This window comes from Myotis myotis, unplaced genomic scaffold (genome assembly GCF_014108235.1).
Source record: "Myotis myotis isolate mMyoMyo1 unplaced genomic scaffold, mMyoMyo1.p scaffold_m19_p_5, whole genome shotgun sequence".
Taxonomy (NCBI): domain Eukaryota; kingdom Metazoa; phylum Chordata; class Mammalia; order Chiroptera; family Vespertilionidae; genus Myotis; species Myotis myotis.
Window position 1 is genome coordinate 39,868,975 of NW_023416357.1, and position 24,399 is coordinate 39,893,373.

General features: G+C 46.2%; 1 long non-coding RNA gene across 1 annotated transcript; it reads left to right on the plus strand.

The window, feature by feature from the left end:
* Positions 1-14,848: 14,848 nt before the first annotated feature.
* On the plus strand, positions 14,849-23,065 carry LOC118657081. The gene is made up of 3 exons (XR_004967838.1): positions 14,849-14,936; positions 17,443-17,539; positions 22,986-23,065. It is a non-coding gene; the product is annotated as an uncharacterized LOC118657081 (long non-coding RNA).
* The last annotated feature ends 1,334 nt before the right edge of the window (positions 23,066-24,399 follow it).

Genomic DNA, 24,399 nt, shown 5'->3' on the forward strand with positions numbered 1-24,399 from the left:
CCGGCTATAAGTGGGGCGGCGCGGAGGGGCGGGGAGGGGCGAGGGTGGGTGTGCTGTGAGTGACACCAGGAGAGGGAGGGAGGAAGCGCTGGGAGGCAGCCTTCGGAGGTGGAAGAGGAGGAGGAGGAGGAGGAGGAGGTGGAGGAGGTGGAGGAGAGAGCTGGAGAAGAGCGTGTCGGGGGAGTTAATCGAGAAAGGAAGCGGGGGTGGGGCACTGCGGAGAGTGGAGACAAAGCGGACGCCGTATCTCAGCCATTAGCGAGCAGCTGCAGCCCTCGGGGCCCGCGAGTGAAAAGTTTTCCCGGGTCGGAGTGTCTGAGCCACCTCGGCCCAGCCGGGTGAATGGAGAGACCCTCGCAGGGGAGCGCAGCCCCGGGCTGTGCGTTCCGCGCTGCTGGAGCCCCCGAGATGCTCTAGAAAGGGTGGCGAGGAGCGAGCGGGGGCCCGCGGCACGCGCCCTGGGCGCGCACAGCCCGCGCGCCGGAGGGGACACCCGGAGGGAGGGCAGTGGCGTGAGAAGGGGCACAAGTTTGGACTCTCCGGAGACCCTGTAGGTGGGCAAAGCCGGCGGTAGAGTTTCTCGCTGGCGGCAGGGCCAGACAGACCCGTGCCCCAGGCGTTTCCCCGGCTCCCCCCCCCCCCCTCCCCCGGCTCTACCCCTGACCCGTGGGGCAGCCACAGGCGGACTCTGCCCCACGCGGCCCGGGGCCCGGCGCGGTCCGGGGGGCGTGCCCACGCGCTTCGCAGCCAATCGCCGAGGCCGCTTGATTCAAAGCGAACGGCTCAAAGGAGCCGCGGCGCCGCCCCCTCTCACTAGCGAGGAAGCCGGCATCGCCCTCTCGGGCTGGACCCTTCCTGTCTCCTATGGCTCAGTTATGTTAGTTTGGAGTTCAGCAAACAAGTGACCCGGCACACACGTGTCTGAAGCGCCGCGGGCCAGGAGAAAAGAAGGCTTGTCTTTCCACTGGGAGCTTAAAAAATCCCTTTAAAAAATTAGGATTTGGAATTAAATCTCTAAGTGAATGGTAGAGGTGACCAGTCCAGCCCCCTTGTTTTACAGGTTAGGAAGCGGAGGCCCAGGTAAATGGAAATCGTCCAACCCGAGACAGCACAGCCACTCGGCGGGGGCCCAGCCCTGCAGCTCAGGCTCCCACACCCCCACCTCCCAGCTTCCTTTCCGATGCGAGGCGCAGAAATGAGCCCTACAGGCTACGGCGGCACCGCCCGGCTCGCCCAGAGCCCAGAAGCTGCTGAAACCCAAACTGTCGGTTCTTGATTCTAACCCCACTTTTCTTTCCCCGCGGTTTCTCCTGGTATTCGCGCTGAGAAATTTCGCTCCTTGCAAACAAAGAAAGACAGTGCCCTCTGAAGTCCTTTGTTAGCAATAAGTCAGCAGCCTCACCGTGAGCCTTTACAAATCTGTTTCGTATTTTAAATGTGTACGTAGAGTCGCAGCTCGAGGCTGCTTCACAAAGCCAGCGGCTGCTGGATCAGCTCGCTGTGAGAACCACGTGCGCAGACCCTGCTCCTGACGGAGCCGTGGATAAAATCCATGGAGACCAAAAGAATGGAAACGCTGTGGACTCCGGAGATAGGTGCTGGAAAGGCGGGAGGTGGAGATGAGCAGCTATTGCACAGGTCTTTTAGAAGCTTGCTTCTGTGGCCTGCGGCAAGGTGTGGGAGAAGCAGATCAGGGTGGCCTCAAGGCGCTCTATAGGAAAGTATTGTCTTCCTAGGACTCAGTGATGGCGAACCTATGACACGCGTGTCAGAGGTGACACGCGAACTCATTTTTTCGGTTGATTTTTCTTTGTTAAATGGCATTTAAATATATAAAATAAATATCAAAAATATAAATCTTTGTTTTACTATGGTTGCAAATATCAAAAAATTTCTATATGTGACACGGCACCAGAGTTAAGTTAGGGTTTTTCAAAATGCTGACACGCCGAGCTCAAAAGGTTCGCCATCACTGGAGGTGGTAGGTCAAAAGCAAGCCAAATGTTATCGTCTTCGTTTGGGAGGAAATATTCTGTTTAAATTAAGAGATTAACATTTTCTCTCTGTAAGAAATATTTCCTTCTACTGCAGTCTGGTACCATATCTACCTAGAACTTCATTCACCGTCCTAAGGTGACCCTGCCTAGAAATAAACGCAGCTCAGGCCTGGCTGGTGTGGGTCAGTGATTGAGTGTGGACCTATGAATGAGGAGGTCAGGGTTTCATTCCCCAGCAGGGCACATGGCCGGGTTCTGCCCCCTCCTCAGTAGGGGGCATGCAGGAGGCAGCCTATCAATGATTCTCTTTCATCTTGATGTCTCTCTCTCCCTCTCCCTCTCCCTCTCCCTCTCCCTCTCCCTCTCCCTCTCCCTCTCCCTCTCCCTCTCCCTCTCCCTTTCCCTCTTTTTTCCCTCTCCCTTCCTCTCTGAATCAATAAAGATATATTTAAAAAAAAAACAAAACAGCCCAGCCAGTGTGGCTCAGTGGTTGGGTGTTGACCTGTGAACCAGGAGGTCACAGGTTGATTCCTGGTCAGGGCACATACCAGGGTTGTGGGTTCTATTACCAGTTTGGGATGTACAGGAGGCAGCCAGTCAATGATTCTCTCTCATCATTGAAGTTTCTATCTCTCTTTCCCTCTCCCTTCCTCATCTCTGAAATAAATAAAAATATATTTAAAACACACACACACACACACACACACACACACACAGCACACAGCGCAGGTGGTGGAGTGGGGATTTTGTCAGAGGAGGCCACTGAGCTAGGAACAGGCCAATCTCTGTTGCATCTGCACCACCTGGGCACAAAGTGTCTTTAACCAAGGAGACCACAAAGTTTGCTTCTCTTTGAAAATAGCTATGCCTTGTGTCATCATCCACGGATGCCAGTTTCCTGTGTCTACTTCTACCTAATGTTGCTACCTCTCTGTGCTTCAAGGAAAGAGAAGGAAAAAAGTTGTAACCTGGAACATCTTGAAATGTACTCAGTGACCATATACATTTGCTTCATCTGCCTCGGGGAGATAAGCAACATGAGGCAGGGAAAAGAAATTAGTGTAAGTAGGTTTTAAAATGGGAAAACATTTTCCCGCTGAAACACACAGGAACTAAACTTGCATTTGGGGGAAAACGTGTTTGCTGCCAATGACCTCCGACAAAGGGCACACTGGTTGGCTTGAACCAACGTGTGAAAAGTTTTCAGCCAGGATGCGGGGGCTAATGTTTATTTCCCAGCTGAAAGTGATTTGCAATTTAGCATATTTATGACCACAGCAACAAAACCTGTGTGATTTCTCCAGCATTTCTCAGCCAATCCTAAAAGGTAATTTTTGTCACTTCAGCCACAAGGAAGAAAAAATGAGCACGTCTTATATCTGCGAGAGAAGACCTCTCTAGACAGGCCTGTGGTCAAACTGGATGGCGGTAGTCATAGCAGATAGCTGAGTCACAAACAACTCAGGAAATGCTACAGACATCCGTGCTATTCAATGGCCACCACCTCACGCAAGATGTTAGGCCAGTCCTGTACGCCCCTGGGAGCTGGTCTTCGGCTCTGCCTTGTGACACCAAACCAATGTCTCATTTTTAATGCTATTAAGAAGCTGTGCCCAAGGCTTTGGCCTTGTTATCTCCCCTAACAACGTTATTTTGTTAGGCTGCAAAATAAGCAGCATGGGGTTAAATGTATTAGCTGCCTTCAAACCTAATTTATCTTCATTCTTTCCTAATTTACACTCGGGCTGAATTAATGAGAATGATTTAATTAACATGGTGCGACCATGGTACCAGGGACAGACAGCCCGAAGAGTGGGCTGAGCAGCTGCCGTCCTGCCTCCCTGGGTCTCCTGAAGCCCCACCCGAATTTCCAACGTGCTCCCTGCCCGTCTTCCAAGCGCGTCCCTCTTTGTTCTCCGATCAGCTTCCGGCATCTGTGCGAGGAAGGTGGCACAGCTTTCCTTCCTTCCTTGTGTTATTGGTGAGATGGGCTTCAAGGCCGCGGCCCATGGAGTCGGTGTGGCCGAGGGGCCAACTGCCCGCACAGATCTGTGTTCTTCTCCCAATGAGGAGGCTAACCCCTATTTTGTAAAACTACTGTTTGGAATTCTCTGCTATTTTTTACACGGCCTCTTATTCTTAAAAAATAACTTTGCTTTCTAGCCTGCTTTAGCCTGCTTGAATAATGAGGAAGATAAACGTAGCTGTCTGACCTTGTAGGCCAGAGACTAGATACGCCCATACTCTCCATGCCATGCCAGGTGCATTTTTTAATTGGATAGAACTGTGTAGTTTTCAAGGCCACCAGCCAGATAACCACTAAGCACACAAAGGGCTGGATCTTTCATAAAAAGGGAAGTTCTGCTTGTAGCTCTGCTTAGAATTTGAATTCGTTTTCTCTAAGCCCACCGCGGTGAATAAAGTGTGACTCCAAACTCTCTGAGCATTGCTTGATTTATTCCGGTTCTCTGTAACACCTCGAGTCGGGTTCGTGCTGGGAAGTGGACACCCAGCCAGGGCCGACATCCCTCCGGCTGCACTTACGTCCTGGGATCCACACGTGTGGAAGGAGAGGGAGGGGAGGAGGACGGGCAGAAGGAGGAGCCGAGCCCGGGTCAGTCTCAGCCAGGTGGGACTGACCCTGCAGAGTGTCCCCAGAGCAGGCGAGGCCAGGTTCCTAGGGCAGTGGTCCCAGTTTCTGAATGCAGGCCGCCCAGGAGAGGGACAACCTTCAGAGGCGGTTCTAGAGAGGGCAGACAGCTGGGTGTCTCCCGCTGCCAGCACCCCCAGCAGCTGGGGGAAGAAGCCCTTCTTTCTCACAGGAATACAGGTCTGGGGGCCCAGCGGAGGACCCACTGCCACACCTCACCCTAGCACAGATGCACAAATGTGGGGAAATGAGACCTCCGTTCCTATCAGCAAACCCCTGACTTTCAAAAAGAGGGGATTTTTTTAAAGATAAGGATAAGGGGGAAAGTAAGATAATTGATACAAGAAGTCATGAGCAGTGTGTAAGTCAGTTACTTTTCTCTCTGGGGACAAACAGGGGAGCTTAACTGATAGTTTTCTAAATTTTAGTTTTCCACCTTCGGTATTTATGCCTTTTTAACTGTACTTGTGTGAAATATCTGTTATGATACACCTCGAGAGTATTCTTACACCTGTATCCAAATGGGCTTGGTCAGATTTAAATTTTTCAGTTGCTTCCTACATCCTTTACATGCATTGTGTTAATTAAATTGGATTATGGCATGACTTTTAAATTTCAAATTCCAGTTGTTCAGTGCTGATAGCGTATACAATGCACTTCTCTATCGTGACTTTTAATGGAAAGTTTTGTGTATTTGTGCCCTGTCTTTGCTAAGCTCCACCGTTGTATGGAACTCCTCTGTTCAGAGCTGTTGGGGCTGGAAAACCCACTCTTCCTTTGAGACTGTGTCACCTTTCACAGTCCCAGGTGGCCTGGCAAGGGGTGGGCAGGTTACTGGCTGCTCACAGGACTGCAGAGGGACACACTGAGTCGCTTTCCCTCAGTGACTATTTACTCTGTGAAGTCTGGCCATTAGTAAATCAGTCCAGGCTGCTTATGTCATTTCTACCCCAGGACCCTCAAGACAATGATCTTCACAGCCTGTCGTAAGTTTTAGACTTTAGGGTCAGGATTTTAAAGCACCACGTATTATTTTCTCTCTAATTACAAAAGCAATGTGTGGTGCAAATTTGGAGTAAACAGAAAAGTAAAGGGAAAAAAATGAACCATGAGCCCATCACTTGGAGAGAATGACACTTAACATTTAAACTCTAGTCTTTCTGTGTCCACGTAGTATTTTTATTTTTAGCATCTACGTGGTTAAGGGCAGAGTCTCTAAAACCAAGCCAGAAATCCTGCTTTTACAGTTACTAGCGGGGTGTTTGGGAGCAGGTATTGTTATCTCTTGGTGCCTCAGTTTGCCAGATTGTAATATGAGACAATGACAGTATCAGGCTCAGAGGATTGCTTTTCAGGTGAAATAAATTAGCATATGTACAGCACATAGAGCAGTGCCTGGCTTGTGCTAAGTGCTATATGATGCTTGCTTCTATGATTCCTTAGTAAGCTGTTTAAGGAGAAGGATCCTACAATCCCATAACTATTTCCTAGTAACTCCTAAATAAAAACGACTTGAGCCCTGGCCTGTGTGGCTCAGTTTAGTTGAGCATTATCCAATTCCTGGCAACCAATCGATATTTCTCTCTCTCTCTCTCTCTCTCTCTCTCTCTCTCTCTCTCTCCATATATATATATAACTGGAGTCCTTTTCAAAGTTCCCCTTCCCATATCTGCCCAGTAGCACTGAGTAAGGGGCACGTCCTGCCCTGAATGATTTTACACTCTGGGAGTGTGTATTTGAGAGGCTCTTCTTGCACACCCATGAGCCTGACAGCCTGTGCAGTAACTGTTCAGATTCATGCAATTAGCCTTTGTTTCCTTCCATCTCTCACGGATACCGTCTTCATGGTTTGTCCTGGGGCCTTGGGTCTTCAATTGATGATGGAGAAACGACTCTTCATTCTTCATTACCTTACAAAACCAAGCTGCTGCGGAGGGGAAAGCATTTCAGAAATCGTGCATTTACAAAGGAAGGCGCCACCAAGGCAGGGCCTGCCAAGACACAGACATGGGCCTGTTTCCTGCCCGATGTCTTGTAGGGCGCTCTTGGTAAAAGCTCACTCACATCCATCCGAATCGTACCAGGGGTGTGGCCTTTCACAGCCCTGGGGCATCTTAAACCATCTCCCCACTCCCCCATTTTCCATAATCTTTTGGGTGCCTGGAGGCTCCTGGATCTAAACTCTTAATTTGCTCTGAGTAATTACATTAAGAATTGACCCTTGTTCCGAGCAGTGAAAATGAAGGTTTTGTTTGGCCTATGTGCTTTGCTTCCAGGGCAAGATGCCAAGTCTCTGAGCATGTCTGGGCATGAAGAAGGGACCAGAAGAAGGGACCTTTGTGGTCCAAGAGCTGGTACCTTTGAATGAATATTAAAAGGATTTTATGGCACTCTGGGAGCACAGATTTGACTCGCTGCACACAGTTCAGCTCCGACGGGAGTCTGAAAAACAACCTTAGGAAGCTGCCCATTAACATTAGCAGAATGAAGAGAATGAGAAAGAGGGGTGCTGATGTGTGTGTGTTGCCTTAAAGTTCCCAGGACTGTTTCTCCTCATCATTTTGAAAATATAGCATGAGCAAGGATAGACTCACATACACAAGAGTTCACAAAATTCCCTCAGCCTCGTGAGTAATTTTAGAAAGCATTCACTATAAAATCCCAAATAAAGACTGGCTATTTCTGTATCCGAGGATATTTGGAAATATTAGGAGGAAATGGTAACATTTCTCAAAATTATGTATATTCAAATAGTTATAAATCAGTTTTTCTACCCATAATTATCTGAAAAGTTGTGGTTTTATTCATTCATTCGCTCAGCCAATCAATCAGTCATTCACCGAGCAAATATTTATTTATTGGTATCGTATTAATACTTGGTGCCGGGGTCTTCCCCAGTTCCTTTAGGTTTCTTGCAGCCTTTCGCTGTGATTTTACAATGTGCAGGCTTGGCGAGCCATCAGCACACATGTATTTGCATTTCAAATGTGTCTCCTTCCAACTCTGAAACCATGGAAAGAAGTCATATATAGGGAAACTTGAGAGGAATGAGGAGAAGAAAAAAACATAAACATAGGGGAGAAAAAGAGCTCCATGTCTGTCACCCTCCTTACACTGTTCGTCTAGAAGAGGACCAGGAGAATGAACGCAGACCGCCTGGGTGGTGAATTGGTCTTCAGTTGCCAGGTTTCACCCAAGGATTATAAATGAAGCCATTATTGCCTTATTAAAAACGTGCCTGTTAAAAATGGCACCGTGGCTCATAAGGACGTTGGCCAAGAAAGGAAAAGGTAAACCTCACGGGCAGGAGTAGGGGGTGAGTGTCAGCATTCCACCCTCCTTCTCCTTCACAAGCACTTAAGCTTTCACCACGGTCTGCACTTTGTGACTGTGGGGGAAGCATCCCAGGGTTCTCAACACTGTGGCAATTTCTTCGGTGTCTTTTTAACAGGAACACCAAGTTACACTCTAATCCAGCAGTTCTCAACCTATGGGTCGCGACCCCTTTGGCGGTCGAACGACCCTTTCACAGGGGTCGCCTAAGACCATCCTGCATATCAGATATTTACATTACGATTCATAACAGTAGCAACATTACAGTTATGAAGTAGCAACAAAAATAATTTTATGGTTGGGTCACAACATGAGGAACTGTATTTAAAGGGCCAGAAGGTTGAGAACCACTGCTCTAATCTTTCAGAAGGTGGCTTTCCAGGCAGGTCCTTGATCAATTTTGGCAGAATGCCTTTCAATTTCAGCAGAATGCCTTTTCTCTGTCTCAGCTGCATATTTCAGAATTCCGTGCACAATTTTGCATAACTTAAAAAAATATAAAACATTTCTCAAGTCTCAATATTTTTGTATATGTCCTGCCACAGACAAAAGGTTTTCTTGCTTGTTTTTTTTCTGTTTTTTCCCTTGCTGATTACTAAAAAGTGAAACCGCTGCCTTCAACAAAGCCAGAAATAGGACACTTGAGCATAGGACCCAGATACAGGGTTCTACAGGCCACAGTGCAGAATTTGGGTGAAGCAACAGTGCCCTCTTCTGGCTACAAGAACCAATTACAGAAGAATTTGACAAAATTCAACGTAAGTCCGAGATCTGTATATTGTGTGCTTAAAAATTTGCCACGAGGGTAGGTCGTATACTGTGTTCTTATCACAATAATAATAGTAAATAAAAATGTCAGGAGAAAACTTAGAGATGATGGATATGTTTATGGCATAGGTTGTGCTGATGGTCCCACAGATACATGCTTATCCCCACACTCATAAGTTGTATACATTAAATCTATACAGATTTTGAATGTCAATCATACCTCAATAAAGTGGTTTTTTTTTTAAAGTAAAAAGGTAAAAAATAAATGCAACCTATTGAAAACGAAAGAACATGGTGTATAAAGCCCTATGGAGTCTTTTGAGTCATTATACCGCCTAAAGGCTATGTTTCAGATGAGCAATGTCAAGTGTAATCTTGGGTCTAGCCCAGTGATGGCGAACCTTTTGAGCTCGGCGTGTCAGCATTTTGAAAAACCCTAACTTAACTCTGGTGCTGTGTCACATATAGAAATTTTTTTGATATTTGCAACGATAGTAAAACAAAGACATTTTTGATATTTATTTTATATATTTAAATGTCATTTAACAAAGAAAAATCAACCCAAAAAAAATGAGTTTGCGTGTCACCTCTGACACGCGTGCCATAGGGTCGCCATCACTGGTCTAGCCAGTCTGCAACAATGTGATGCCACTCCTTTGCTCCACAGACTGGCAAGCAGAGGGCACACCTGGACCATCTGTCTCAGCACAGATGGGTCCATCCCAACCGGCTGATCCAGTGCCAGGCCTCTTCTGCATACGATGCTAATACAAGTTGTCCTCCAGGGCTGCTGGACAAGACTCATTTGTCCACCAGGATAGTCTTGGAGCTATTAAAAATGACTAGAATCCCTAATATTTATGTAGTCTGATCATGTGCTGATTTCATTTAATCCCCACAGAACCCATAGTGGTTTTTATTTCACTAGAGTTGAGATTCTAACCACTGACATACACTGCCTCCTCTCTTTTCCTGATTAGCTATGGCCTCTGTCTCTCTGTCCCCTGGAATGCCCGCTTTGGACACCTGGCACCTATGTAGTGAATTTACAAGAGGAGAAGCTATGAATTGCTTGGTTTATTTTGCTTCACGCTGACAGGTCTGATAAAAGTGTGACAAATGAGAAGCTGGAATTAACTAACTAAAATTAGGAGAGTTTTTTTTGTTTTGTTTGTTTGCTGGCAATTAACTGTTTTGTTTTTAAGGTCAACAAGACTTTTTTTCTAAGCATTAGTGCTAACACTTACCTTCTAAATACTGCTTTAGCTGCATTCATACCAATGTATTGTCTTTATTTTCATTCAATTGAAAATACTTTCTAATTTCCTTTTTTAAAAATAGGTTTTGGTTGATTTGAGAGAAAGAGAGTAAGGGAGAGGGAGAGAGAAACATCGCTGAGAGAAGAAAACTATCGATCGGTTGCCTCCTAGGGATCGAGCCCAAAACCCAGGCATGTGCCCTGACCAGAGTCCAACAGGCGACCTCTCGGTGCATGGGCTGAAACTCAACTAACAGCCATGCCGGCTGGGGCTCTCGCAAAGCATTTTAAACAGATTTTCAACTTGAGTAAAGTCCAGATGATTTGGTTTACATAACCTGGAAATCCCCGTTTCCAGAATATTTTGCTTAATCAGAATTTCTCTGGATGCCTCACGAAGTAGAACCGCATTGAGAGCCATGGATTAGAAGAAAGTTTCCCCAAATCTCCACACAAGGAGAGCCATCAGAACATGATGAATGAAGCTTTTGCAAGCAGCTTGGGTCTCCTTGGAAGCAAGGACCATTCCATTTGTGAACGAACCAGCATCTCTGTGCTTTTCCTCTCGAGATAAGAAGTGTTAAGTTACCTCCAAACCAAGTCACCCAAAGGTGAGTTCATTTATTCCTGCTCCTTGGTGATTAATTGGTCTGTGTTGCTTGGTCCTGGAAATAATGAGACTTAGGTAACGGGAAACCAGAGGCTGTCTCCCAGTGGGAAGGGTCATGGTCGGCAGTGGGTTGCTCATTCTTACCGGCCGGCACAAGTCCTCCTGGCCTGTGATTGGGTTGGCAAGTCTGTTCCCCAGCTTATGTAAAACTACCCTTATGCCATAAAACTTAGGCACTTTCTAAAAAGTCTAACCTTAGCCCTAACCGGTTTGGCTCAGTGGGTAGAGTGTCAGCCTGTGGACTCAAGGGTCCCAGGTTCGATTCCAGTTAAAGGCATGTACCTTGGTTGCAGACACATGCCCAGTAGGGAGTGTGCAGGAGGCAGCTGATCAATGTTTCTCTCTCATCGATGTTTCTAGCTCTCCATCCCTCTCCCTTCCTCTCTGTGAGAAATCAATAAAATATATTAAATTAAAAAAATAAAAAAAAGACTAACCTTAAATTATTTTGCTTGGTCTAATACTTAAGTCTGGAGTAAGGAGTCTACACAGAAATTAAATGAATGCTCACTTTTATGTCCACAGTTAATACGTGTACATGAATCAGCTATAAATAATAATTAATGTCCATTTATAATCACTCTGTGGCTTCCGGAGTGTGTTGAATCCTCTTGATCATGCTGTGAGGTGGATTCTATCATTATCCTGTTTTCTTAATGAGGAAACAGGGGTAACAATGTACTGTCACTTGCCCGAGAGCCCACAGTGGGCGGCAAACTCCAAACCACAGGCTTTCTGATTCAGAACCTGCTTCCTTCCTCGTTTGTGGGCCTACTGATCAGGAAACCCACATGGGCACAAGCAAGCAGCTCCCGTGGGCAGAATGGCTGCTGGCCTCCATGTGTTTTCTCAGTCGAAGGATATTAACTTTAGAGCAGCTCAGGTTAGGGGAGAGCCTGCACACTGTTTTGCATTGAAGGGGGTCCTTCCACTTGGTAGTGATTATGAAGCTTAGGACACGAACTTAGAAATGTGAGAAAAGCAATTCTATTTTTCTAGAATAAGAACTTCATCCTATATAATAAAAGGGTAATATGCAAACTGACCCTAACAGCAGAACGACTGGGAATGACTGGTCACTATGGCATACACTGACCACCAGGGGGCAGACGCTCAATGCAGGAGCTTCCCCCTGGTGGTCAATGCGCTCCCACAGGGGGAGCTCTGCTCAGCCACAAGCCAGGCTGACGGCTGCCAGTACAGCGGTGGTGGCAGGAGCCTCTCCCGCCGCCTCAGCAGCGCTAAGGATGTCCGACTGCAGCTTAGGCCTGCTCCCTGCTGGCAAGTGGACATCCCCTGAGGGCTGCCGGGCTGCCAGAGGGATGTCTGACTGCCAGCTTGGGCCCAATCCCCCAGGGAGCAGGCCTAAGCCAGTAGGTGGACATCCTCCGAGGGGTCCCAGACTGCAAGAGGGCATAGGCCGGGCTGAGGGACCTTCTGAGTGCACAAATTTTTGTGCACCGGGCCTCTAGTTTTTATTATAAGCCCCTAATCCACTGGTTGGTGGAAACTTAATTTGCAACCTCCCTTTCTCCTCCCCCTACTTTTCCATGAGGTTGTGTGCAGATTCCAAAGTGCTCTGAGGAGCCAAAAGGTCAAGGACGGAGGCCAAAGTGGTCCTCTTCATCATATGATCCACGATGGCACCCCCACCACGACACCCGTCACCCCTTCTGACTTCACTGGATGGTTACTGAGCTGTCCCAACCTCCCTGCCCCTCGGTGTCACCGTGCTGTCCTGCTCCATGGCAGGGGGCTCTGCTGGGCTGTCTAAGGCCTTTCAGCCTGAGCACACCGCACAGCGCTCTCCCTCTGAGGTCTGGCCTCAGCGCCGGGCCCGTCCCGTTAGGAACAAGGGGGAAAGCCTCCTTCTCAGGAAACGACCCACCTCTACCCCAGGGACACAATGTCCCTTTTTCCGTCAATCATTTCTAATGCCCACTTTGCTTTCCTGAAGTGGAACTTATAGCTAACATAGTCTACTCTATTGAATATAACTTCACCACGCTCAATAAAATCTCTTAACTGGAATATAAAGGAGAAAAAAATGGAAAATTGTAATAGAATCCTATGCCCTTAAATGTGTAAATGTCCTAGCAGGGCTACACTAAAAAGCATTCCAAAGGAGCCAGGTGGTTGCACACGTATGAAGAGTCATTGTGAACGTGCATTCCCAACTGTAGACTGGAACTGGGTGATGCACTGGCCACTCAAGTACCGCGACTCACATTGCATCGGCATCATCATTTTACACCGTGATGAGAATTCTTGCTAAGGTCCCAACAAAACACAGAAGAGCTGTCCCTCAATTTTAATAGTAGCCCCACTCCTGGGTAATTCAGTGAGTACTGAGACACCATAAAAATACTGTGTGTTTATAGATAAAGTGGGAAACCTCCACTCCTGGCCAGGACAGAGTAAAAGGGGCCAGATTCACCTTCCCTCCTGAAATAGCTAAAACCAGACAAAGTATATGAAACAAGGGTCTTCAAGACATTGGGTCATTAGGCAACAGAAGCCAACCCAGCAGGCCAATATCCAACCTCCCAGCAGGACTATTCCTATAGGACTTCCATCTAAAACATTAGGTACATCCTTTCTCTTTGCTTGAAAGTCCAGGTATATATTTACAATGTACTGAGTGAAGCTTCCCAGGAGTTGTAGTAATGTTGATGTTGATCTTGTAGATACTTTTGGCTAAAACAGCGGTTCTCAACCTGTGGGTTGCGACCCCTTTGGCGGTCGAACAACCCTTTCACAGGGGTCGCCTAAGACCATCCTGCATATCAGATATTTACATTACGATTTATAACAGTAGCAACATTACAGTTATGAGGTAGCACCGAAAATATTTTTATGGTTGGGTCACATTATGAGGAACTGTATTTAAAGGGCCAGAAGGTTGAGAACCACTGGTCTAAAAGAAATAACTTTAAGTGCTGATAAAGTTCCTGGAATTCTGTCATGATTAAGTTGTCCTGTTAAAATTGGTGGGATTACACACTGTGCTGACCTGGGAGGCATGGGAAAGCACACTATACATCACCTAAGCCAAAGTCCGACCATAAACATTTATTGAGCACCTGCCATGTGTCTGGTTATGGACGGTCAACAGGACACACCTTCAGGGAGCTCAGAGAGTAGGAGGGGGTGCTCTAGTCTAAGGGTTCTTAATCAGCAATAAGACCACCCCAGCCGAAACCGGTTTGGCTCAGTGGATAGAGCGTCAGCCTGCGGACTGAGGGGTCCCAGGTTCGATTCCGGCCAAGGGCATGTACCTGGGTTGCGGGCACATCCCCAGTAGGAGATGTGCAGGAGGCAGCTGATCGATGCTTCTCTCTCATCGATATTTCTAACTCTCTATCCCTCTCCCTTCCTCTCTGTAAAAAATCAATAAAATATATTTTTTTAAAAAAACTTTTTTTTAAAAAAAAAAGACCATCCCGTGCCGAACATCTCAATTTCCTCTGAGACAAAAGATGGAGCCCTAACCAGTTTGGCTCAGTGGATACAGCGTTGGCCTGCAGACTGAAGGGTCGGTCCCAGGTTCAATTCCGGTCAAGGGCATGTACCTTGGTTGCGGGCACATTCCCAGTGGGGAGTGTGCAGGAGGCAGCTGATCGATGCTTCTCTCTCATCGATATTTCTAACTCTCTATCCCTCTCCCTTCCTCTCTGTAAAAAATCAATAAAATACATTTAAAAAAGAAAAGATAGAGATGTCACATCCTGTGGACACCCGCCTGGATGGCTCCAGGGAGTAGAGGGTGAGCTCCCCCTGGGTCCACACTCAGGCACATGCTTGTGGACCCAGGTGTCGCCAACTCACACTGGAGCCGGGAACTGAAGGTGAGGAGCCAAGACACCTCCGGAATCAGGCCCATTAAACACCTCTGTCCCCAGGAAGCAACAGGGTTTTATACTTTGTATTTTAACTCTTGATATCAATAACCCTTACACCAATGCTTCTTAAGCTTACATATGCACACAAACTATTTGGGGATCTTGTTAAAGTGCGGATTCTGACTCAGAGGTGTGGGGCGGGAACAGAGATTTGCATTTCTAACAAGCTCCCGGGTGTTGCCCTGCTGCTGAGCTGCAGGCCATACCTGAGTAGTGAGTGTGGCCTTTCAAGATACAGTATTAGCGAGGCCATTGGTAGCCACAGAATCACAAAGATGCTGCCATGAGTTACAGGAACAGCTCTTTCCTCTCCTGGGACTGTGGCTCCTTGGAGAGAAGGTTAGCTCTCCTTCCTTAGGTAAGGGGATCAAGGGGTAGATAAGTGCATTGCATAGACTGTAAGAGAATGATAGGCTCTCTAGGGAGGTCAGGGAAGGCTTGGGGGGGGGGGGGTGACTTCTGAGCTGGGGGTGTCAAGAGTTCAGAGGGTGGAGCGGAGGAAGACACAGGAGGTGAGTCGCTCACGCACAGCACGGCCCACGCTTAAAGGTGAACTGGAAAGACATGACTGAGCATATATTTTAGACGGAGTCCTCTGGCTGCTGCGTGGGGAATCAGCTAGAGGAGGAGGGCCAGGGAGACAGCTGAGTCCAAAGCAGTGGTTCTCAACCTTCTGGCCCTTTAAATACAGTTCCTCATGTTGTGACCCAACCATAACATTGTTTTCGTTGCTACTTCATAACTGTCATGTTGCTACTGTTATGAATCGTCATGTAAATATCTGATATGCAGGATGGTCTTAGGCGACCCCTGTGAAAGGGTCGTTCGACCGCCCAAGGGGTCGCGACCCACAGGTTGAGAACCGCTGCAGTGGAAGAGACAGTGAGGGTCTGGGCTAAGCAGAGAGCAGAAAGCAGGATACCCATGACCTGTGGATGCGGTGCCTCATGCCCTTGATGGACAGTCGCGGGAGGGGGAGATAAGAACATCGCCATGCAGGTGCGAGGCTGGGTGGGGTTGATGTCTTAGAGGTGGGCACCAGTGATCTGAAGCTGGAGTTTGACCTGGATGATGGATCTGGATCCCACATGTGAGTGCGGGGGAGGGGAGGAGGAAGTGGGGGGTCCTCCCAGGAAGGCTGGAGGTACAGTGGCACTGGATGCCCTTTTAAATCAGCACCAGCACCAAATATCTGTTAACGTAAGGACATAAAATCACAGTTGTTTATGCCAGGCACTAATAAGGGCTGTGATGAGAACATCAAGCTTTTAAGAAGGTTCTAACCAACATCCAGATAAGCGTTGGAGATACAACCGTTAAAGCGCTGGAATTTTTTAAACTTTGAATAGAGTGTTAGGTGATTGACCATTGATTTCTCTGAATCAATAAAAATCTGCATTCATTATTGTGTAGCAAAGCCAGCTAGAACTAGTCAGCAATCAGACTTTATGCTAATTCACACAATTAGGCACTGCACTGTTATTAAATGCAAGTGACTTGAAGCAATGAAAAACAAAATCAGAGTTTTAAAGGGGCCGAATTTCCTTTCCACAGCAAAGCCAGCTTGTACAATGATTACTCTTGTGGCTTTGTGTGTTATTTTCCAGAACTCCTACCTAATAGATTGTTTTTTTGTTTTGTTTTTTAAATATATTTTATTAATTTTTTACAGAGAGGAAGGGAGAGAAATAGAGAGTTAGAAACATCAATGGGAGAGAAACATCGATCAGCTGCCTCCTGCACACTCCCCACTGGGGATGTGCCCGCAACCCAGGTACATACCCTTGACCGGAATCGAACCCGGGACCCTTCAGTCCGCAGGCCGACGCTCTATCCACTGAGCCAAACCGGTTTCGGCAAATAATAGATTGTTTTTTCATGGAAGTACATATCACACTGATGGCTTTCTTGTTGTTGTTGTTGTTGTTGTTATAATTTCAATAACTACTCTGTAACTTGAGATATGCTATAGTTTGGAAGAATTTATTTTGAATATTAATAAGGGAAACGTCCTCAAGGCTGCATGCATACTCTGAAATAAGAAAGAGAAGCAACACTTCCTGTCTATCTTGACTCATGTAGGATAAGATATTCCAGCGATGTAATCACAGTTACTGCACTCTGATGTGTACATTCTGTCTCTTCTGGTCAAATGCATCATCTACTGAACTTATGAGCAGCTAAGTTGATGTTTTATGGAAGCATTCATTTTAATGATTTCTTAAATTCATTCCACATATATGTAGTGAGAACATGTTCATATCCAAATTGGTAACTAAAAGAAAAATGATCAGTTAAAATGATGACTGTCATTTGCATTATTTTTACATGCACAGTGTCATTTAATTCTCAAAATTCTGTGTAGAGCCCGGCCAGTGTGGCAGGAGGTCACAGTTCAATTCTGAGTCATATGCCCAGGTTGTGGGCTCAATATCCAGTAGAGGGCGTGCAAGAGGCAGCCAATCAATGATTCTCATCGATTTTTCTGTCTCTCCCTCTCCCTTAGTCTCTGAAATATATATATATTTTAAAAGAGCAAGTGAAACAGTTGCCACTTATAGATTTCAATCTTCTATTTGCTTTTAAAAAAATTATGTGTAGAAAAACAAATTTTTTTTTATCTCCATTTACATTCCTGCCCCTGTAAATGGGGTCACTGGTTCTATTCCCAGTCAGGGCACATGCCTGAGTTTTAGGCTCAATCCCCAGTAGGGGGCGTGCAGGAAGCAGCCCATCAATGTTTCTCACATTAATGTTCTTCTCTCTCTCTCTCTACCTCTCTCCCTTCCTCTCTCTCTCAAATCAATAAAACAAATTTTTTTAAATCAACACCCAAATCATTAACAAAATATCTCCATTTACAGATCAGACCACTGGAGCTTAGAAAGATCAAGTGACTTACCTGAGACAACGTAGCTGTCAACAGCAAATTTGAGACTCCAGCTGGTTGCCTGCTGCATGGTGACAATTGCATAAATATTCTAGGGTTAAACAGAGGGTTGTTTTTAACTGTTCAAAGAAAAACATATTTAGAGATAGATGACTAGAAAAAGCTACTCAATAGCTAGTTCATTAATCACTTCATGGATTCTGCAAATAGAAATGAAGCCTGAGTGAAGCTGGGCCACCTCCGGGCTGGTCTGGACAGAGTATTGTATGCAAAAGAAACAAGAAACCAACCAACTCCAAAAACGCCTCGCAACTTAACGCAGGAAGTCTCTCAGAGAAGCAGCCAGGGGGGCCACACTGATGACACACGGTGGAACATTCTAAAGTCTTTCCCAAAGTTGCCCTCACCTCAATAGCTGCTCCCTGACATTGCTCTTCCCCCAAAGACCCCTCAGCACCCCTCTCTCAGCCCCACTGCCCCTTTGCTGGCCACCCCACCTCCAGTGCCTTCCAGGGTTCACTTCTTGCCACGGTCACTGCACATCCCTCTACTCCGAGTCGCGTTAGCCTCGCTCCCTCTAAGGCTTTTCACAGTTACCCCTGGTCAGGACAGTGATGGGACCAGGGGCAACACAGACCTCAGGCTGATGTGGGGGGAGCGGATGCATGGACTTTTGTTGTCCTTGTCACATAAACTTATTTTATGTCCCCCAGTGGCTTCCGTCTCCTTTCCACATCCACATGCCCTGTTTATCCAGCCTCATCTCCGCTCTAGCCACTTAGCTGCCTTGTTCATCATCAGCCAATCCCCAGCCTCAGGCCCTTTGCACGCCCTCTCTTGCATACAATCCGTACTTTTCCATAGATAGCCACACTACCAGGCCTCTCCTTTTATTCAAATCTCAGGGTGAATGAGGCTCCTCTTCCTGAGCTCCTAGTCTAAGATAGCAGCTTCTCTCTCTCCATCCCTTCCCCCCCCCACTCACCACCTTACACTGTTGGTTGGATTATTTATTATTTATATCTCCCATTAGGAAGCAAATTTTGGGAGCAGAGGGACTTTGTTTGGCTCTCTGTGAATCCTCAGCGCCTAGAATGTTGCAGGGGACATGCTAAATTCTCAGTAAACATTTGTTAAATGGATGGGTAGCAATTATTCATCAAAAATGTTTTAGAAGGCTAATAAACCCTCCAGGTAATGAAGACTATATTGGCCTTTTCAAACTTGACTAATTATTTGTGTAGTCACCTGTTTCCTAAGGAATCTCGGTGCCTATGGGCACCTTCGGCTGCTCTGGCCACTGCCTGCGCCTCACCTGTGCTGTGGTGCCTTCGCCCCCAGCCTTCCTCTCCACGTGTTGCATCTGAAATCCAGCTCTTTCTGTCCAGTCTCCAGCGCAAGCTGCTCGGTCTCTTTGAACCTTTTCTCCCTGAAATCTTTAATTCAGATATTTACAGACTGTCTACTTAGCTGATGGCAGGTCCTTAGTTTCCAGAAATGTCAACTGTCTGTGAGCCTCCAGGGCCTGGTGCCCTGAAACACAGAGGACCCCAGGGCCCTGGCCAGCATCTCCAATATCTGTGAGCAGCGGGACCTGCTGCACTGGGGGCTTTGGTACAGGCGCCCCCAGTATCGTTAGGGCATTTTTGTGAGCGAGAAAATGGGCCCCCAAGGAACTGTGTTTAATGCCAGCATTCACAAGCGAATTGCTCCTCCAGAGTGTCCCTGATGCCTCTCCCACTTGTACTTTCCTGGGGGCAGCGCCACCTATATCAGTAATGTACGAGAAGCAAAGCATCCTGTGTGGTAGGGAATTTGGCCTTGCCCTTGCCCTTGTCCTGAGGTCATCTGTGTCACTCTGGAGAGAAGGGAGCCTTCCTGTTGCACTCCGTGTGCTTGGTCACACATCCATGTCAGGGTGGGAACGCCTCCCAAGGAAGACGGAGCTCTGTTTCCGGAGCCCTCCCAGGCTCGTCTCTTCCTCTGGCTGATTTTAATCCGAATCCTTGTCCTTGACATACCATAACCATGAGCGTGTCACAGCTGTCTGTGGGCTCTGGCAGTCCTTCCTTCTAGGGAATTATCAAAACAGAGGGCGGCTTCAGGAAACCCCTCCCACAAACTTGCAGTTAGTGTCAGAAGTGAGGGCAGTCCCGGGGACTGTGCCTTCCAGCCCTGCAGTGTGCCACCTCTGGGTACACTCGCGCCTGGCGAAGACTGGGATCTGCTCCATGCTGTTCCAAGTCAGTGCAACATGCATCCTTCTTTGTCCATTTAACTTTTAAAAAATACTTGTTTATTCTCTTAATTTTTCAATTATAGTTGACATATATTGTATTAGTTTCAGGTGTACAACATAGTGATTAGACAGTTGTATACCTTCTGAAGTGATCACCCTGATAAGTCTAGTACCCACCTGACACCACGCATAGTTATTACAATATTATTGTTTATATTCCCTGTGCTGTACACTACTGTTCTTATCATTGTAATCTTAATCCCTTCACCTTTTTTTACCCATCTCCCCCAACCCCACAACCATCAATTTGTTCTCTGAATCTTGTTTCTGTTTTGTTTGTTCCTTTATTTTGTTCTTTAGATTCCATATATAAATTATATTATCTGGTATTTGTCCTTCTCTGTCTGGCTTCATTTACTTAGCATAATACCTTCTAGGTCTATCCATATTGTCACAAATGGCAAGATTTCTTTTTTATGGCCAAGTAATATTCCATTGTATATTACACTTCTTCTTTATCCATTTGTCTACCAATGAACACTTAGGTTGCTTCCATATCATGGCTATTGTAAATAATTTTGCAATGAACATAGGGGTGCATATATATTGTGGATTTCTTTGGATAAATACCCAGAAGTGGAATTTCTGGATCATGTGGTAGTTCTATTTTTAATAGTTTTTAAAATATATTTTTATTTATTTCAGAGAGGAAGGGAGAGGGAGATATATATAGAAACAGCAATGATGAGAGAGAATCATTGCCTGCTGTCTCTTGCACACCCCCTACTGGGGATCGAGCCCGCAGCCCAGGCATGTGCCCTGATCGGGAATTGAACCATGACCTCCTGGTTCATAGGTTGACACTCAACCACTGAGCCACATTGGCTAGGCTATTTTTATTTTATTTTATTTTATTTTAATATATTTTATTGAATTTTTACAGAGAGGAAGGGAGAGAGATAGAAAGTTAGAAACATCCATGAGAGAGAAACATCGATCAGCTGCCTCCTGCACATCTCCTACTGGGGATGTGCCCGCAACCAAGGTACATGGCCCTGACCGGAATCGAACCTGGGACCTTTCAGTCCGCAAGCCGACGCTCTATCCACTGAGCCAAACCGGTTTCGGCTAGGCTATTTTTAATATTTTGAGGAACCTCCATATTGTTTTCCATAGTGACTGCACCAATTTACAATCCCACCAACAGTGTACAAGGGTTCCCTTTTTTCCAAATGCTTGCCAGCATTTGTTTGTTGATTTATTGATGATAGCCATTCTGACAGGTGTGAGGTGGTATCTCATTGTGGTTTTAATTTGCATTTCCCAGAGGATTAGTGATGCTGAGTATCTTTTTATATGTCTGTTGGCCATCTGTAGGTCCTCTTTGGAAAAATGACCATTCAGGTCCTCCACCCATTTTTTAGTCAATTGTTCTTTTAGTGTTAAGTTGTATGTTAATATTTCTTTATATCATATTTAAAAGCTTTCATGGATGAAAGCTACTTTTAGAACAGGAGGAAAGTATGTCTTTGGTACTTATGTAATATTTATGTAAATCCCAAGGTACTTGAGAAATATTGAATTTCAAAATGATTTCCTAGCACAGTATTAATTTTGTCAGCATAATTAAGTCACCTGCTAAGACCTCACAAAGTTCATAGCAAAAGTAGGAACAGAACATGCAATGCCTGATTTCTCCCTCTGCCCACTTAGCCATGGTCAGGGCTAGGGGCACATTAATCCTAGAACACACTGGAAAGCACATGGTCCCCAGAAGGAGCAGGTGGAGGGGCTGAGCCAGGAAGGAACAAAGGAACTTGTCTGTCTCAGGAAAATTACAGAAATGACAAAGGGGGTGCCCCAGGCAAGTCTGAACTCAAAGGGATCACAAGGTGCAATATGAGGTCCTGGCCAGCAGGAGATGAGAAGCACAAAGAAGAAAGCAAGGGTGAGGAAAGACACTGAGGCCCTTAGTAAATGTAAATACAGAGAAAAAGTGCGGGCGGGGATCCTAGCAGTGAGGTATAAGCGTCTGAGAACTGTGGAATAAGCCCAGCTCACTCCTGCTCTGGGAAAAACCAAGATTGGTACTAAATCCTTTTCTTCCTTATCTTTTCAATCAGCCAACACTTAACACTCAAGACCTTGACCAAAAGCCAGCATTGCCTCATTGTCATCTGAGCATGAACAGCTCTTCCTCAGCCCAGGAAATTGCATTTTGATGAGAATAAGTGAAATCTAAACCTTAAAAGCTTGATAAATATCTGGAATTTAGTATCATACCTCCAAAGTCAAAGAAGGCTCTTATCTTAGGAATAATGTTCTTTTGCCCCCTACGGTGAAGGGTGGGGTGGGGGGCAATGCCCAGTAATTTTCTGAGCATGATTGATGGAATGGAGAAAAAGGTGAGAGCCCAAAGGCAGAGAGGAAATTGCCACAATGCAGAAGCAAAGGGAGAGGAGAGGCTCTGATCTTTGTCAAAGAAACCAGGGTCATTTGAGACGGAAGCAAGAGGAAAGGGCACGTGTGGTACAGAGGCCTTCACCTAGCTGGGCCCACACTTCCCCAACAGCCATTAAGACTGGATTTTTGTCCTGGCCAGTGTGGCTCAGTTAGTTGAGTGTTGTCCCATGCACCAGAGGTCGACGACTCAACTCCCATTCAGGGCACATGCCCAGGTTTCAGGCTCAGTCTTTAGTAGGGAGCTATAAAGGAGGCAGTCATTGGTGTTTCTCTCTCATCAATGTTTTTCTCTCTCTCTCCCTCTCTCTATTTAAAAAAATCAATAAAAGTATATTTTTAAAAAGCCCTGGATTTTGCCCTAGCTGGTCTAGCACAGTGGCTAGAGCGTCGGCCTGCAGACTGAAGGGTCCTGGGTTTGATTCCTGGTCAGGACACATGCCCAGGTTGCGGGGCTCAATCCCCAGTGGAGGGCGCGATGTTTCTATCTCTCTCTTCCTCTCCCGTCCTCTCTAAAATCCATAAAAATATGTGTGTTTTTTTAAAAAAAGACCTGGATTTTATTCCAAATGGTGTGTACAGCCCCAAGTAATGAGTTGTGATCAGTCGAAGCCAATCATAGCTACTCTGTTCTTTTTACCAAGCAGTTGATTTCCCAGCCCCCTTCTTAAATAGGGTAGCTATGTGACTCAGTTGGTGCCAATGGAATGTAGAAGGAGGCCTGCTAAGAGGTTTCTGGGAAATGTTTTTCTTTTCTGTTCAAAGAGACCAATATGACTGATGCCAGCCCCCTCTTTCCCTCCTCTTCCTGCCTCCAGCACAGACCTTGATGCTGAAGCTGCTGCTCCGAGGGACAAGACCAGAGAGTCGCAGAGACACCAACTCTGACCTCATAAAGCCCTGAGTTGAGCCAGCAGCTGCCATCTCCAGGCTTCGTGCATGGTAGGTGAGAAAAAGTAGAACTTGTAGCTCAAGCTACCTAGGTTGTGTCTGCTCTCCCTAGCAGCCACTGAATGCAGCCTTAATGCAAAAGTCTTTTTCCAAGAACATGTCTTTTAATCTGAATTATTGCCTCTATCACTGGTAAAATCATATTTTACATTATCACTGAAAAAACACCACAAACAATTAGTTTCATTGTCTTAGAGCTTATGGATCCTATCAGAGAGGTCTCTGATCCCCCAGGCTCCATGAACTCCAGTGTGGGAACTGAACGAAGCTAGAGATGCAATCACAGCCAGGGCAAGCATGACGAGGCATTGCCTGGAAGAAAAGGGCCACCTCAAGAAAGCAAGACCATGGGAAGCGGAAAGGCAGCTGGGCAAAACCAACATCCCTTTAGCAGCGGGAAAATGGTGGCGAGAAATCCATTTCTGCTCGGCCTCCACCCTTCATGCCAGGCAGCGGCAGACTGAGCTCGGGTAGCCATGTCTGTTGGTGCTGATGGAGTAATCGGTCCCCTCTCTGGCTCTCAGCATGGCAAGCCCAGGGCTTTAGTAGAAGCCAATTGCACTTGTAATAATACCGTTAGGTTCCCATGGTCTCCTGGAAGCTGAAACTGAAGGCCAGTTCTTGACCCCAAGAGGTATCCTCTGAATGGGAATGAGAATGGGGGGACATGAGCAGGGGTGCACAGGGGTGGAGGAGCAAAGCCGGGAAGGGCCAGTGCTAGACACACCAGCTGAGGACTCGGGTCTCCCTCTACCTTAGCAAGTTTTTTCTCTTTGAGTTCTGAACCCCATGACATATTTTGAAACTGACCTCTAGTTAAAGGAAATTCAACACATAGAAATCCAAGCCTACAACACAAATGGGAAGATCATGCACATTGTAGATGGAGAGTTCATTTTACATACAGCAGGGTTTCTTCATAACATGAGCTGTCTTGGTACCTTTACTCCAAGATTTGAATTCAGCAGAATTTTTCAGCCACATGTCCGTGGGCAATCATAATACTTTGCATGCATGTAAATCACTTCATACCTTACAAAACATGTCCACACATGTTGGCCCTCAAGACAACGCTACTTAGTCCTTACAACAACCCTATGATCTAAAGGAATAGACATTCCTTTCATCATCATATATTTTTGTTGGAAGAATAAATACTCACTTCAAGAATAGTTTTACTCTTAGCTGAGTATAAAATTGATATATATTTATTGCAGAAAATTAGAAAATACAGAAAAATAGAAAGAAGTGGGAAAATTTTGAAGCCCCCCAAAAATATAA